This window comes from Plectropomus leopardus, chromosome 8, assembly GCF_026936395.1.
Source record: "Plectropomus leopardus strain MGB_pleo_1.0 chromosome 8, ASM2693639v1, whole genome shotgun sequence".
NCBI lineage: Eukaryota > Metazoa > Chordata > Actinopteri > Perciformes > Serranidae > Plectropomus > Plectropomus leopardus.
Genome location: NC_142183.1, coordinates 15,144,434 through 15,156,848, shown reverse-complemented (window position 1 = coordinate 15,156,848; position 12,415 = coordinate 15,144,434). Strand labels below are relative to the sequence as shown.

The following is a 12,415-nucleotide window of genomic DNA, read 5'->3' as shown; positions in this document are numbered from 1 at the left end:
GGATAAGTGACTGAGCCAACCCCCACCCACACTATATTGTGCACCATCTTTCCATTTTAATACAGTACAATTCAACCGTTTGTAGGTAATGGTCTCATCATCAAAATAATACATTTGATTTGTTCTGGATTTTTCATCCCTGGATTAAGCACCAGCATTTTCAACTGTTCACACTGTAAATGCCTTTAATCCTGTAATATTATTACATGGATAAGATTAAATATTAATCTAAGCAAAACAACCTTCCATCTGTGTTTGCCATAGCCATGAACAAATTGATGTCTCAGTGACCACTGTTTATTAAGACGAGCAATTAATGGCATCCAGCTGAAGGTTTGATTTAATTTACACAAACTGATATTTGTTGAAACTTTTGCGGGTGAATGATGGAAGCTGAAAGTTGGATTGAGTCAGTTACTGAGATGCTAATAGACAGCACAGATTGGAGAGCCTATTAGACTGATGGAGAGGACATTTTTGATGTCCACAATGATATTGTAATCTCTCTCTTGAAGTTCTCAGAAAGCACACACAATAACTAATACTGTTTTCAGCAGCAATGAGCTCTGGTTCAGGGATGAAGTCAGTTGCTTTGTACTGTAAAAAGAAATATGAAGCCTTTAAGAATAACGTCAGAGTTCAGCACAAGCGTCTGAACTATGAATTTCAAAAGGCTTTGGGGAAAAAAACTAAAACTTGCTACAAAGACAAATTAGAGACTAAGCTTCGGGGCGAAGATGTCAAGGGTGTCAAGGCTTGCAGACATCACAGAGCACAATACAGAGCGCCATAGCCTAGTTTGAACTGCAATGCTTCTTTCCTCGACTGTTTTAATGGTTTCTACTGCAGATTTGGAGCTGATGTAAACCACCACCCACCCCCTCTCTCTTGTTAATGGCAACCTTACTATCTCAGAGAAGGAAGCCAGCACCCTGCTCTGCCAAATAAACACCATGGCTACAGGGCCGTCATGTTGCAGTCAACCTTGAGCACTGTGCTGTTGAACTCACCCTGGCGCTCACTACCAATTTTTAATTGGTCACTACAACCCTCCGAGGTTCCTCCTTACTCTAAGTATAGGTTCTTATTTGAGAGCTGGAGGAAAAATAACATTATTCAACTTAATGACCACAGACATGTTGCTAAGAACAGTAAACATGTCTCCAGTGTTGCATGGTGTTAAGGCAATGTCTGTCAGTGAGACACTTAATTCTTCTACACCATAAAGTTCACATTAATTGACACTATTGTTCTTGTTCCTCCACACAGTGCATTCAGTGTTGATATGTCAGTCAGAGGCAGTTCTAGGATTTGAGAGCATTGGGGGCCTTTGTGGAGGGTTGTTTGTGTGTCTGTGTGTGTGTGTGGGGGGGGGGGGGTTCCACCAGGAGTGCATTTTGATGGGGTTTTTTAATGCAATCTGGCATCTTAGCTTTGTTTTTTCTTTTTTTTTATATAAATTATGAAATAAGTGTTGAGTCAAAGCAGAATACTTTGAAACTGTTATTAAAAAAATATAGAGAATTTTGAGGTACTTGTAGTTGAATATTACCTTATACTTATACCCCTCAACATCTCAGAGGGAAACATTTTAATATTTACTGCACTACATTTATTTGTCTGCCTGTTATTCCGAAAACTTAGATTATTGATACAATTTATAATCAACTACTAAATATTATGTATAAATATAGATTAAACTACCCAGCACTAGCCTATATAAAACACTTCAATCGAGTGCATGACAACACAAAATGCACTGCTTGAATGAGACAGAGGACCCAAACCTTCTATCTTAGGTCTATATTTCTTCAAAATATATTTGCAGACTACTTATATCTGGGGTTATTCATAAAATACTCGGGGTTGAAGTCTTGGTTGATTGTGACTATAAACACCACTGGTTAGAGTCATCTCATCCTCAACTTCTTGTTGAACAGGAAAAAGCTGTAAAAAATTGGAAAACGTGCCTCATGTGCTCACCATTTCCATATTTATTTGATACGAACACAATCACCAGACTAAAACGTTGGTATCTATAATTATCAACGTCCACGTCCATCCATGTCCCATTTCAAACAAGAATAACTAGAAGAAAAACAAGAAAATGCAGATCTTCTCTGTAGAGACAGCATCTGCAGAGCCTTAAAGACACCAAGCAGTCAAAGGAACAGTTCACCCCAAAACCAAAAATATACATTCCTATATTTCTCCTGAAACACAGATTCCCATGCATTGTCCAACAGCATATGGCCAAATCAGGTGCCTATCAGCTCAAGGACAGAGTCTTTCCAAGTGAGAAGAAAGGGACTGGAACAAACAGACGAGTTAACAGCCTTTTAATTGTGTGAACAGACAAACATTTCAATGCCACTGTGTCTTCATCAGAGTCAAAGAAAGCAAAGACAAACAGGCACACTCATATATTGTCGGTCCACAGCAGGTGAGCAGTTAACATCAGATAACAGGTTGGACAAGATTTCAAATCTATTGGACAATCCACAAGAGGGAGCTGCCATCGTCAATGCCACATCCCATGCACCACAATTTCAGATAGACAGACAGATATCTCTTTAATTTTCAGAAGTACAAAATACAAATATAAAAAGTACAAAATATAAAAGGTAAAAGTATATTTTTCCTCTTACCTGTAGTGCTATTTATGAATCTTGATTGTTTGGGTATAAACTGCTGGGTATTAGAGATATCAGCCGTAGAGATGAATGCCTTCAGTCCAATATATAATGGACCTAAATGGCACTCTGCTTGTGCTCAAAGCACCAAACAAACAAACAAAACCTCAACAGCATTGTCTCTTTCCAGAAATTTTTACTCGGTACCTCAAGATAATCCACAGACCTCACTATGAGCAGTTTCAGGCATTAACTATTTTCTGATGTAAACATTAATGACATCTTCCTCGGCTGAGCTGTAATTTTGGCTAGCTCAGTGGTGCTGGGTGAGCTAACAGTAGATGAATGCTTCCTTCTCTGTAGTTCAATAGAAAGAAAATAGTTCCTACATGAAACTGCTCACAACAAGGTCTGTCCATAACCTTGAGTAACCGGGTCATGGTTTCTGGAGAGAGACATTGCTGCTATCGAATGCCATGAGCCAAGTGCCATCTGGTTTGATTATACTGAAGAAAAGGCAGACATCTCTATGGCTGATATCTGCAACACTCAGCAACTCTGTGAATCTGGGCTTGGCTTTTACCTTCACTGGCGATAACGTCAATTTCTTCACAGTACACCTTTAACGTTTCATGGTCTGTTTTATCAGTGTCAGGTTGGCACTGCAATAAACCATTGAACTTGAACAGAGCACGAGTGAGCCAGTCAGTAAGCGAGTCAATGAGTGATTAGCGGGGAAGTGAGGGAGCGAGCAAACAAAAATGACAGATTGTTCTGCCATTCAAGCTCTAAGCGGCTGACAGCGATGTTAAGTGAACAATGCTCTGCTTTTGTCATCTCGGGGTATTTGTGTATGTACAGTACACGTCTAGGATGTCGGAGACTTGTGTGTATTTGTATGTGAGCGCGTGTGTGTGCGTATTTGTGTATCAGGCTGTCAGGGCTGTCCTCCACTCCTAATGGTTTAATGGGCACCCTGTGGTGCCTCTCAAGCCCCCTGGAGTGGGACACACTCAGAGTGTGGGGGAGCACAAAGGCGCAGCCATGTCTCTGGAGAGGAGTGTCTTTGTGACGAGGGGCCACTGCTGTGCTGACTGTTGCTGGCCTCATGGTGATTACCCTCCCCGGGGGGTCTGCTTTGTGGGCCCTGAGACCCAGAACTTCACCTTTACATACCCCCCTGCTGCGCCTCAACAGGGGGCCGAAACGCACCCCTGTCGATCACCTCACTTCGGTGGAACAGCCCTGGCTGCCGGCATTCGCCATCACTTTTTCCAATCAAGAATACAACTGTGCTTCACAATCACAGTGATCCTGCAGTAAATGCATGCAAATATGCTGTATCATGTACATGAATAATATATAAATGCAGTGCGGGTTACTGTAGAAAACTTGTGGTAAAACTTACATACATGCACACATGAGAATACAGAAATAAGTACCACAGGGTAGCCAGGGAACCATTCTGTTCTGGCAAAATCCAAAAGCATAAACAGTGCAGAATTAAAAAGAAGGTAGATAGAGACACACAGACACATGCACACACACTCATATAATACATGCATACAGTGAATACATCCGCAAACCGTCACATTTTCTCACATTTCATGACCTACTTCTAAATAAATGCATATTTTATACGTCGAGCAATTTCAACCATATTATGCTCACACAGAGAAAGCCAAGTACAGTATGCAGATCCAATCCCACACACTCTGCCCACTGGCTTCTGCGTTCCACACCAAACACCATGCAGGAGCTTATAATTGTGTGTTGACAGTATTCCTTAATAAAGCAACCCAAGACTTAATATGCCTTTGAGAAGGCTGCAGCCTAGAGCAGAAGAGCGGGCATCCCAGAGCCTGGCTCCAGGTCCAAGGCAACGGAGGCGAGTAGCTTAGTTCCTCTGATTCCACTGATCAGGGTCACACTGCGGGGGCCGGTCCCTGGTGAATAGTCGAACACCCACCTTCGGATCTCGCTGTCATGGAGACTGTGGTTGACTCCTCACATTTCTTTTTGCAGTCTTGATATGCTGTATCTTGAGAAAAATGTGTAAGACTGATGGAAATCAATGATTTTTTTTTTAAAAAAGAAGCATTTTACACTATGTTTAGCATGTGATGTATTGCTGTATGTTTTTTTATTTACCTGTGTTTGGAGTATCATAATTCCTATAATTTTAATATAAGTTGCTTCAATTTAGACTGTTTATTGTTTTACACAGAATTACTGCACTACTCTATCAGCATACAGGAGGGTTTCACCTCATAATGTAGCAACGTGAGGCCAGAGGGTCTTTCTGTTGTCCTCTCTCTCTCTGTTTCTCTTCTCGGTAATGCTCATACCTCCTCCGTCTCAGACTAGAATTAGATACCCAGCTATCGTAAGGACATGTTTAATTTTGCTATTGGTGATTGAGGATGCATCTGTGGTGTCTGGCTGTCCACCACAATCAATAAGCTTTCTGAGCAGCGTCTGGGAGCAGTGTTAGTGTAAAGGTCTGCTTAATGTGGAAATCAATGACCGGAGTGTTTCGGTGGGGAAAAATGCTGACATGAAAATGGGCAATTTCTTTTTAACTTCTTTTTTCTTTCATTTATCAGGCAGCCCTTTGAAATCAGCTCCAAAATCTGAGAGCAAATGGACTGATTGCTTTTTTGGGGGGGGCTTCATATAACTAATGTACAGTCTACGCTGTTTTGCTCAAGCTTGTTCTTGAAGTCCAGTTGTATCGATAACGGCGTTAGCGGGGTCGTGACTTATAGGAGCAATTTGATGCTGAACCAGCTTTACCAAACATCAATTTTCTGGGCAAGGTTGAGACAAAGCTGCAGAAAGTGTTTAAGATTTGATCTTTTTGTATATGTCTGTACTAGAGTATCTTTCATTACGATATTCTTTTGTTATTTTATGATTGATTATTGTCTGTCTAATAACCAATTGTATGCTGCTTATTTGTGCCTGGGTTGAGGTGATGAAGCTTAGATATCTCTCCCTCCAGTTACTTGTAGTGATTCCTGGAGGCTTCCAAGGAATTCCCAGACCAGATGGGATATTTAATCCCTCCCACATGTTGTGTGTTTGCCCCAAAGGTTAACTTCCAGAAGGCATCCCATCAGATGCCATAACTACCTCAACTAGTGCCAGTCAAGTGCCAATGGACTCGAATCTTCCTCTGTATGTCTGAGCATCATTTTGTAAGATTTATACGTTTTATAGTGATTTATATTATGTATTGTTACATGTTTTTGATAGTTGTTTTGGGAAGTTATTATTTACTGTTTTTGTGATCGCTGTTATTGGGAGAGTTGGGTCACATGGATATGGACGGTGGCACTATCTATATCTATATCTATCTATATAAGCAACCTCTGCTCACCTGTGCATGGTTAATAGGAGAGAGGGTGAGTGGGTTGCCATATTTTTGTTAACACCACTTTATTTGTTCACTGTGATTACTTTGATTATAAATGTGTGCTAGTTATAATATGTTGCTTCCTTTTCATTAGTACAATTTGCTTGACTTTTTTTATCTCAGCAAATTGGTGTATCAGACAAGAAAACCACGTGGCCTCAGCTTCTCAGTGACTTTTAGTGTGTCTCCTGCACTAAAATGTAGTTCTATTTACTTACTTTTGTGGAGTTGTTGCAACTTAAGTTAACTTAACAATTAGATAAAAAGTAAACATAAATTAAGAGTAATAGTTATATTTATTTTCCTTTATTCAAGGCAATCGATTTACAAGAATGTTTTAAGAAACATCACTTTGGCAGAGTTTACAGTGTAGGGCTACCTGGGTACCAAGTTATAGGCCCAAAATGTGCATGTTATCTTAGGCCCACTTGGGTAAACCCCCCTCATGTGGGCAATTGGCACGGGACCATTATGGAACCCATGGACAATCCCATATTGGGTCCATTTTTCTGCCCAATTACTACCCACATATACCCTGCATATAAATGTTGCCTGGGAAGATTGAATTTCTGCCAATATGTTCCACCCCGTTTGCTCTCCACACAGGCTGTTTACCTGCAGGCGACCAGAGCCTTCTGAAATGTGATTGTTCAATGCTACCTAAGTGAAAACCAGGGTACTTTCAGATTCTGCCAATATCTGTTGATAGAGATTACTGCAGACACAAATGTGGACAAATCCTAAAGATACTAAAATCGCTTTTTCACCAGTTCACTCCCAGACAGAAAGCCAACAATCTGCAGAGCATCATTGCCGCAGATTTGGAGGTTCTAACTCTTATCACAACAACTCCTAGTGCACACTAGAGGTCACAGTTTGAACAAGATTGCAGAAGCAGGTCTTGCTGACGGGTCACTCGAAATCAAATTTGATTTTCCTAGCTGGTTTCATATTACTCTCCTCCTCTCCAGCATCTCAGCAGCATCTCAATGGCTGTTTATGACCATTCAGTGTTGGCAGCAACAACAAGAGGGGGAATCAGTGAGTCGTGACAGAGGCAATGTAGTCTGTTTCCCAACAACCCTCTCCTTTTCAATTAACTTCTTTCACGCTCAGCTGTGATTCAACTCCACAATAAGCATTCAGGCAAACATTCAAAGGCACCTCCCCAAGTGATTTCTAAATAAGGGCTTGTTTAATGGAAATATTTAGACAGGGGATTTAGGGTGCTCACCAGTTGTGTTGCTGCTGCTCAGCCTCCACTGGAGCTCCCTGCTACAGTTGAGGTTTGCTGTTTGCAGCATAATCAGCTTAGGTTCTATAATGTCTTTCCAGCAAACAGAGAGATGACATTTACAGTGAAGTGGGCACTTCAGCTGGGATCACACATGAATATATATTTCACAAATCAGGATTTATTGGATAGATAAATCCAGATAACCTTTTTTTACTGCCTCACACAAAGACATACACATAGACATATGTCATTTTGTACTCAGACAGCGTGGACAGAGAGACTGACCAGCAGAGGGCAGGTCATATGTCTGCAAGAAAATATCCTGTATATAAATTGTGTGTCTGTCAGTGTGTAAGTAACAGATAGATAGATAGAGATAGAGAGAGAGAGAGAGAGAGAGAGAGAGAGAGAGAGAGAGAGAGAGAGAGAGAGAGCAGTAACTCCATGCAATGCAAGCAGCACTCACAATGTGTGCCAGCATATTGGCAAACAAAACACACTTCTGGTGCATTATGTAATTCTGGAGGAGTTCCCACTGTAAAGCCAAGCAGCAATTCAGAGGCTGCAAGGTGCGCTGCAGGAAAACTGCTATGAACTATTTATGACACTTCCATTACAGCCACAGTGCGCCTTCATGCTTTTCCTACTTTTTTAACAGCTGTGCAAAGTTGCCACCATGCCAGAGGTCAGAAGTAATTAAGATCATTTTTGGCATTACCATGTGTGAGTGTGCACATTAAAAGCTATGTCTTCTGGATTTAGATTGCACAGGATACAAAGTAGAACTGTAAGCCAAGTCCTGAAAAATAGCATCAAAAGAGAAAGCAATAAAATAAATATTATATCAATACCCTCTTGTGTTTCACTTGGCATTTTACCCAATTCAGGTTTACACACAGTACAGTAACCTGAGCGTAGAATTGTAAATGGCATACACCTTTTGCGTTGTGTAAATTGAATTCTGTTGAATCAGCCCAGCCCTTTGTCCCGAGACAATGATTCAAACAGCCTATAATTAGAGGTTTGGAGCATCTGACAGTGTGATAACTACACACGGGGAGAGAAAGGAAATGGAATTGTTACGGCTAATCCATTGTTAATGGCCTATCACAGGTTTTCCACAGCTTTAATGGCAGTTTTTAACCATGAAGCTGGAGAAGAGGGCGGAGGAGAGGAAGAGAGAGTGTAGCTTGAGAGAAAAAAGACAGCAGCGAGACAGCGAGAGAAGGGAGTCAGTAAGAAACGGGCATTCTTGCAAACAAAGAGGCAAAGGCAGGAGGCTGAGATTTTTTGAAACAATAAAAACATGCATACTTTTTGATGGCTCTCTTTCATTGATCATCTCTGGATAGCTGGGTCAGCACTATGGTACCACCATCCCTTGCTGCTTTACTTATGAAATTAACTGTATTGTGCTCCATACAATAGAAAAGTGTACTGCTACATGCAGTCTACATTTTGTAACCCCCAGGTACACTGATTTTGTTCCATATCAATGCACTGACTTTTTCTCCAGCACAAGAGGAACAAGTAAAAGTGCAACAAAACAACGACATGCAGCATGTAGGTTTGTTTTCCAGCAAAGAGTTACTCAATATTTCATGAGGTTGTTATGCAGAATGTCCAAGTGGGATGAACAGAAACAGTCCGTATGGGGAAAACTCTGATGGTGCTTAACTAACAGCTTTGAAACAAATCTTAATTTTAACAACACCTCAACAATGGCTGCATTAAAGCATACTCAAAACTTCACAAACAGATTTCTTTCAAAGGAGGATTCTTGTTCATTAAGTCAGAGATTTCACCGAGTACACTGTGAGCAGTTACAATGATCGTTTCATTATTGAGGGTGAGCAAAGGTCTGAATACTCCGCTCCGAGTTCAGAATTAAAGCAGTGAAGATACATCTGAGGGCGGATATTACTAAGAATTAGCTAGATCAGTTGATTTTTTAAAGAGCACGAAGAAGCCAGTGTCTAGTTACCATCTCCTGTGTGGCTTTGCAGAAAATATGTAATGAGGTGCATCCAGGTGCAGAGGGGACCCAGGGCACTCACGCCTCCCTGGGGTGTTGAGGCAGATGAATTTCTATTAATGATCATGCACAACAGCCTTCTGCTGCCCAATGGCACTGGAGAGATGACTTGCAGATTAGCACCTCTCTAATTGGTGGCAATTGAGCCTTCATCCCTCCCTACAGAATAGCCTCTCGCTTTCTTTGTGACTGATTGTGTTAATATTGCTTCTGATTTTCAGGGTAACAATAGTGTGGGAAAACATCCACCATCAAACCAGGTTATCTGTTTCTGCACTGCAGTGCTTTGCTAGCCAAGGTTTGTGTTCAAAAATATACCTTCTACTGCACAGGTTATGGGTAAATACTTGTGACACTTGCCATATGGCTGCAGACCCACTGCGCCATATGTCGTGTACAGCGGCAAACACAGAGGGGATGAGAAAGGATGGTAAAAAGGGTCAGCTGTGGAAGGTGCGGTACAATACTGTGCATTAAGTGTCAAAAACTGAGTGGATCTGCAGCAGACCTGCCTGGGTTATGTAATGGATGAGCCCGGTCTGTGAAGCCTCTGCTGTTATCATTAATTCATGTCACCCAGGACAACATGCACAGGAGCTGAGGAGCCACCGGTGGAGACACTGAGAAGGAGGCTGATCCTGTGGGAGGATCAGGCGGCACAGAGGATGGAGGGATGGAAGGGAGAGGTGGAGATTTAGACTCGGGCGTGGTCAGACAGAAAATGTTCCGACAGTCAAAGAGCCAGACAGACACAAAGACACTGTCACAAAACTGTAGCAAGAAAGAAAGTTACAATACCTGAATGTGATCATAGCGGTTTTGATGACTAACAGTACTTTGGCAAACGATAAACTGAGAGTTTACCTCTACCCTTTATGGATTAGTCACACTGTTAAAATTAGCCCATGCGACAGAATATCATGACATCATGTGGACGACCTGAAACCTTTTGTTCTTTTTCACTGCAGTGTGCTAAATCTGTAATAACATGTCTAATGTTCTGTGACAAAGTGTGGAAGCACTTCCTCTCTGTAACTACATTTTGGGGGGAGTCTGAAGCAAATTGGTGATGTCACAAGGGAGAATGTTTTAAAATTAGTTTCAGTGGAGTGATGCTTTTGTCACTGCAGGTTTATCAGGCAGGCCTCTTTTTTCTCTGCACTAGGGGATGACATTGACTAAACAAAAGTAATAAACTGATGTGTTATTTGTGAATACTATAACCCAGTTATAGTAAGCAAAACTGTGCTGTTAACTGCCTTTGTTCAAAGTAAAAATTTTATTTAGAACAAGGTTGCTAATGGTTACAGTTGACTGTCAGCAGAGATGCAACTACATATATATTCTGTGTCATCACTATTGCAGCCACGAACATGTGTAAGTGCAAGTTCAGACACATGCAAAATTTAACAGCTAAATATGGATGGTATAACCCCCCTGTCGCTGGGTAAGAGGCAGGATAGCAGAGATATGTACCCGAGTCACATGACTTGTTCTCAAGTCACAGATTTCATGAGCTTACTTTAGATTCGACTTGACAAAATTTAAAAAAGACTTGCATCTCAACTTTAACTAACATTAACTCATGACTTCACTTGGAATTGACATTTAATTCCCCACATCCACTTTGTCTGAACCAATCCAGCAGCATCCAAAAATTGCAGGAGGGAACCATAAAGAGCTAGAGGATGAACTGTAGTGTGCAAAACATGCGGGGTGAATATTACAGAGAAGTTCCAACTTTGTTCGACATTTAAAGTCGTACAAAGAACGGTAACTCGATGCTAATATGAACATTGTTCTCAGGCTAATGCTTAGCTAACGTTAGCATCCTAGATGCATAACTTGTTTTAACAAATAAATGCACAATTTTATCTTAGATATATAATTGACAGATATATATTATCTGTCAATTATCTGGAATCTGTTAAAATGACATTGCATTTGGTGAAAAGCACATTATAACTTGTTGGGGTCTAAAAACTCAAAGTTACGACATCTATTGCACGTCTATCCGTCCTGGTAGAGGGATTCCTACACAGTCACTCTTCCTGAGGTTTCTACCATTTTTTCCCCCATTACAGGGTTTTTTTTGGGGGGGAGTTTTTCATTAGACAATGTGAGAGTCTAAGGACAGAGGGATGTCGTACGATGTAAAGCCCTCTGAGTCAAACTGTGTTTTTGGACTTTATAAATAAAACTGACTTGACTTGACTTGTTTACTTTAACAAAAAAAACCCCTCTGTTAAAGTGACCTACTGTAGTCGCAGCGTTAGGGACGGAGATTAATAGCACTGTATAGCTGACAGGCCTCACAGGCCTTTAAAGTTCCACAGGGGATGTACCAGGGGTCCATGTCAGTGCTGTCTGCTCCTCAGTGACACATCAGAGGGCCATCATTCTCTCCTCTCCCTCCATCTGGCCATGGAAGCTGCTGAAGCACCGATAAGCCTTTGGTCACAGAGTTTTACACTTAGCAGAGGAGGCATAAAATGCTTGACTTCCTTCCACACAGATTGGTATTCACTTTCTTTCTGTCTCATTGCTTCCTTCATGTGATTTACAAGCCCAGTCATGTCACCCATGGCCTTAACCCTAACCTAACCTCTGACAGCACTTAACCCCAACCTCACCGCTCCCAGGAGGACACGCCATCATAATCGGACACAGTGAGGCCTATAAACACGTCTCCTGGAGGGGCAAGTGTGTCATAAACTCTGACTCGTGTAAAAGTCTAGAGGCATGAAGTTTATCTTCTCTCGGCTCTGAGGCATGGAGAGAACTTAGTTTAAGTAGCTTGTATTCACATTTGTTCACACAGTCTAAAAACTTGGCATTTACGCAAATAGCAAAGAGAGATTTCTCTCCCACAGCAGCATCACAAGCTCATTTTTACTTCAGCCAGATGGCAGGTGGCTAAGCTAGATTGGAAAGTTATTGTCATTATCAACCAATAGAGAGTAAACAAAAAATGCTCCACTGCTCCTCAAAGAAATGAGAAAACTCAGGCCAGGAAATCAATATTTCCCCTCCTTTTTTGGAGATTTTTAAACACACATAGCTCTGGATAATATATGTATGATTCAGCAAGA

At 41.3% G+C, this 12,415-nt stretch overlaps 1 long non-coding RNA gene across 8 annotated transcripts in view; it reads right to left on the bottom strand.

Annotated features, from left to right (window-relative positions):
- Positions 1 to 1,979: 1,979 nt before the first annotated feature.
- LOC121947725 (uncharacterized) overlaps positions 1,980 to 12,415 on the bottom strand; it is a 54,484-nt gene continuing 44,048 nt past the window's right edge. For 2 of the 8 annotated variants that reach the window (XR_015777236.1, XR_015777242.1), the window contains 2 exons: positions 11,669 to 11,757; positions 1,980 to 9,961 (listed from right to left, as the gene is read on the bottom strand). This is a non-coding gene — a long non-coding RNA (uncharacterized LOC121947725). Of the gene's footprint in view, positions 9,962 to 11,668; positions 11,775 to 12,415 lie in introns of all 8 variants that reach the window. The other 6 variants (XR_015777237.1, XR_015777240.1, XR_015777239.1 and 3 more) reach the window with 6 other exon arrangements.